Raw genomic sequence first — 5,573 nt, forward strand, 5'->3', positions numbered from 1 at the left:
ACCCTTACTGCTTTTAAGTTGGTACGTGTAGTAGTTCCTATTTTTAGCTTGTAGGTCTCTTACAACATCACGATAGTTTGCTTCGTTGTCTACTTGAATTTTAGTTTCGTGCACATTACCTTTTGTAAGAGGTACAATATAGAAATTTTTATTTCCTACCAGTTGAGCTAAGTACTCAATAAGTACTTTTGAGCTACGCTCGCGCAAATAAATTGGTGGAGGTTTGAGTTTTTCAGTTGTGGGTTTACTGCTAGTACTTGGTTCATTCTCATTAGCCAGCACGGAGAAACGATTGTTTCTGAGTGGAGTTGTTGAGGTTTGATCTTCTTGGAATTTGGTGACTTTGTTCACTTTTGGCTTTTCAGGAGTACGTTTTCTTTTGCTCATTATGTTCACATAGCGATCCATACCTGTCTGCATTGCCTGTTGTTTTATTTTAATTTCATCTTTTCTTTGCCTAGTGTTATTTTTGATGTTTATTGGAGTAGCGTTTGAGCCTGCATTTCCCTTTTGAGTATTTGCATTGGATCCGTTAACGCGGAGTGTTTCATTTTCTTCATTGTATAGGTTTTCAAGCTGCTGTTGAAGCTGGTATATTTGTTGCTGTAAATACTTTGCTTGAGCTAATTTTGGTGTTTCCCTGTTTGGAACACCTGAAGTCGTGTTGGTTAATGGTTCTTTCGAGATGCTTTTTGTTCCATACATTATTGGAACTTGTTCTTCAATTGGTAAAGTGTTCTTTAAATTATCTTTTTTTATTATTATTTAATTTAATTTTATTTGCAATTGCTATTTCACTAGCTATTATTGATACATTTGTTTCAGTTGCTGTTTTATTTAGAGATTTGATTGTAGAATGATCATTTGTTATAGCGTCTTCTGAATTTATCATTATATAGCCATTTAGGCCATTTTCACTAAATAACAGGATGTCGCTGCAGTCGACACTGGCGCCTCACGGAGCTTCATTTTACAAATACTGGTAGAAATAGTGGGACTCCAACAAAAGACACTCAAAACTGCCGTTAAGATGCGAATAGCAGACGATACTTCACACAATCTTACCTGAAAAACTACAGTACCCCTGTAGTGTTAGTTAAAAAGAAAAATGCTGATTAACGTTTTTGCATAGATTATCGACAGCTTAATGCTAATTCTACTAGACGCTAAACCATTGTCACGAATCCACCATATCTTGCTCTGTAAAAGTGTGCTTCCTATAGAATTTGTAGCGCATTTCTTTTAGAATTGGATATAATCCAATAAAGTGTATTATATTTTCTGGCTGGTCTAAATTACACAATGAACAATGTGTTGAATTTACTTGCACATATGGTCTATAATTTAAATTAAGGAGTTCGCCCCGAGTTTTAAAATCTGGCTGATAGTTCCAATAGTATAATCATCTTTAAAATAATTCTGATCGCGTAATTCATACTCCAACCTTTTGTAAGCATGTCTATAATCACTTGCCCTTTCTGTCAATGTAAATTTAGCTCTTTCATTCGCCATAATTTTTGTCAATAAATTTTTTTGCCACGAATGCCATACAAAGCTGACTAAACTACGGCTGACAAAAATAATCAAGTTGCTGTAACAAAAATAAATCCAAAATTACTGGACCTACTAGTGTTAGAACAGTCATTTACGCCCAAACTGTGAAGGGACCCATTCAAAGAACTGACTCACAAATCAACAACGCGTTGTCAATTATCTTAACAAAACTTAATCTACAAGAAGAGGTATTTAAAACCCTCGAACAACGTCTGAGCGTGCTAGAGCACAATATGCAATTTTTAGATAATGACTAATCGTTTGAAACTATTCTTATGGAATGCGAATGGCTTAACAAAACATAAAAATGAACTCGAAGTCGTATTAAATAGCGAAAACATTGATATCGGTCTAATCGCTGAAACTCATGAAACTCGCATAGAACGTTTAAAAACTATACTCTATACCATACTACACATCCCGATAATTGCGCTAGGGGTGGCAGCGCTGTCATAATTAGAAACTCGATAAAACATAACTTACTAGAACATGCGCATTAGTCAGTGATTGCCATTTTTCAACAAAACCTGTCTTCGTATTTGCGAGCAAACTTGCTAGAATTTTAGGGAGTCTATTGTTACTCAGATTCATGACGTGATTTATATATTTAAAATTTAGTTTTAGCGTCTCTATATAGAAAGTTGACAATCCTGTTTCTAAATGTAGCATATAGTTGAGCGTGTTTTGCGGTAACTTAAATATTCTTTTTACGAAGTACCTTTGAAGCATTTCTACTTCGTTATATTCGTCTATTCCCCATACATGTGCTGTATAAAAGAGGATTGATTTTACCGCCGCTTGAAATAATTGAAACTTTACCGAGGTCGCAACCTCATTTTTTCCTAAAATTACTTTCCATGACAAGTTTATTGCATTTCTGGCTTCATTTAACTTTTTACTGAGATGTTCATTGAATTTACCATTATAACTGATCCAAACTCTTAAATATTTGTATTCTCTCACTACTTCTAACGCATCACCATTTAAGTTACAAATTTCATTTTTCATAAGCCTTCTGCAATTCCTCTTGAATATCATAATTTTAGATTTAGAAATATTTATTTTAAGTTTCCATATCATACAGTAGGCATATAATTCATTGATTATAGTTTGCATCTTTAAAAGTGAGTCCGCCATAAGTATTAAATTATCTGCATATAATAGTAATTTAATACATGTTCCATTTATTAGGATACTTTCGGAAAGATAATTGTTTAAATCGTCTATGAATAACGCAAAAAGAAGAGGGATTACCAAGCAACCCTGTTTTACTCCTGTGTTCGAAGAAAACCACTAATAAAGACTGTTTCCGTCCCATACTGCTGCAGTCGTGTTAAAATATAACGCCCTCAGTATGTTTAGCATTTTTGTAGATATACCATAATTACTTAACTTATGAAACATAGCATCTCTGTCGATAGAATCAAATGCGGCTTTAAAGTCTACAAAAAACATGTACAATTTTTTTCCTTTTTCAACGTATAATTTTCTATTATTTGTCAGAATAAAAACATTGTCCACAGTTGAGTAACCTCGCCTGAAGTCTGCTTGGTATTCACCCAACTTTGCAAGCGTTGATGTAATATGCCTGTAAATACTTTTGCTGCCGAATTTAAAAAGGATATTCCTCTATTATTTTTTACGTCATGCGGATCACCTCCTTTAAATAGTGAAAAAACTATTGAATTTTTAAAACATCCCGGTACTTCTGAATTATCGTATATGTAGTTAAAAATCTCTGTAATTCTTGTGATACCTTAAACTTAAGCAAATTTTAAAAATTCTGCTGAAATTCTATCTTCACCAGGCGCTTTATTTTCTTTGCAACGCTCTAAAACCTCTGTTAATTCAACTACCTCGATTTTTTTGTCTAATTCATTGATTTGAATTTTTGTGCTTAAAAGTTTTTCAAAATAAGTACCTAGAACGCCAGAATTAAGATGCACTGACTTACTGAAATTTATGCCATTTACTTTACGTACATTATTCCAAAAGCTTTCGGAGTCTTTTATTGATGATAATGATAAGGTAAGACCATTAGTGTATTGGATTCTTTTATTATAACAAACAGTTCTGTAAACGCTTTTGGCTGTCTTATACTCATTCCAATCAGAAACTAGGCCCTTTTTTGTCGCCATTTTCAAGTTATTAAAACAGTTTCTCCTTGCAATTTCACACTCTTTAGAGAACCAATCTTTATTCCATTTTCTCTTCGTTGGCCCTTGTTGAAATGGACTAGCAGCTTCATTTATTGCTGTATTAAGTGTTGCTATCATTTCATCAGCTGTAGCTTCACACATTACATCACTGTTCAATAATTGGTCAAGATTAATCTGATATAAGTTCAAATATTGTTTTTGAAGCTCCATTGATGCTTATATGGCGTTTACATTGGCCGAAAATGGCTCATTTTGATCAAAAATCGAAAATGAGTATCGAATGGCTCATTCTTGCATATAAAATTTCAAGCGCAAAAATGAGCAATTTTCTCACATTCTGTATGAAAGACGTTCGAATGCATTCCACATATGTTCCAAATGCAAAGGAATCTATTGAACATACCCTAAATGAAAGCTCTTCATGGCATTTTGACAGTTTGAAAAAGCTGCTTTGACATATTTACAAAAAAAGATAAACAAATGTTTGGTGGTTGCATTTTCTTTAAAACGATGCACCAATTTTTGGAACTTCTACTTCCCAAAAATAAATAAATCGAATCTAGAAACAAGTTTTCAGTTTATATTGTAAGGTTTGAAGGTATATTTAACCTTCCTGTAACATTTTTTTGGCACAGACCAAAAATTAAATCAACAAATGACTCATTCAGAATGAGCCATTTTCAGCCAATGTAAACGCCATATTAAGTAGTAGATTCATATTTTTACAGTAGTTTATATGATTTAATTTAAACGTTACTTCCACGGGTAGATGGTCAGAGTAGATTTTCTCTTGTATACTAAGTTGCTGTATAATATTTAGAAATAAACCTTTTAAAACACAATAATCAATTGTTGACGTTGCTCCACCACGTGCAATTGTTATTTCGCCCTCTAAATCGCCACTAATTCTACCATTCATTATTGTGAGCCCTAGAGCTCTATTAAACAACTCTATTAATTTTTTTTCGTTCCTATCTAGAGTTAGATCTTTTGCATTTCTTTGTAACTTTGCGTTTCCTTGAGGTAATTCTGGAATAAACTCAATAGCTTGTTAATTTCCTATTATTCCATTAAAATCGCCTATAACCATCATATTTATATTGTCTATATCATATAGTGGGTCCCTTAAGTCGGTGAGATCAGCATCCTAATTATTACAATTTATATACACTGGAACAATGTAGGCCTTTTGATCTTCCAATTTTAGCTCAACCACCATAAAATTAGCCATCTTATTAAATTGCGCTATTCCTTTATCATACACTTCTTTCTTAATACCATAGAGCATTCCTCCACTGGCACGTCCCCTGCTGGCTTGTCTTGTTGCAGTCACCCAATGTAAAACATGATTTTTAATTTTATTTTCAATGTAGTCTACTTCATTTTCTAAGAAAGTTTCATACAATAAAAATACATTTAAATAGTAAAAAAATAATTATATATCAGCTTATTTTTAAGACCTGCTACATTATATGATAAGATTTTACAAGTAAATTCTGTTTTTAACTCTACATTATTTTCTATATGAGCATTAATATTTCCATTTTCATTATTTCTGTGTTCACAATATCTTAAATATGCTGAATGTGAAATATTTGGTTTTTAGATTTTTCCAATAAATAGCTATAGCTTAAATCTCAAGTAGCTATTCTATCACCATAAACTTTTTTAAGTACGTCATTAGCTGGCTGCTTATTATTTACTAAAATACCTGCGCTGTTGAAGTACATTTGCCGTATATCTTAATGGAATCATTGCGTACAAATACCTTTTGACCATTGTCCAACGACATGAGCTGCTTTTTCAACTGCAGCTCATAGTAGAGACCTATTCCATTGGCTTGTGTTACCATTCGGCTTA

Source organism: Teleopsis dalmanni, chromosome 1 (assembly GCF_002237135.1).
Source record: "Teleopsis dalmanni isolate 2A chromosome 1, ASM223713v2, whole genome shotgun sequence".
Classification (NCBI taxonomy): domain Eukaryota; kingdom Metazoa; phylum Arthropoda; class Insecta; order Diptera; family Diopsidae; genus Teleopsis; species Teleopsis dalmanni.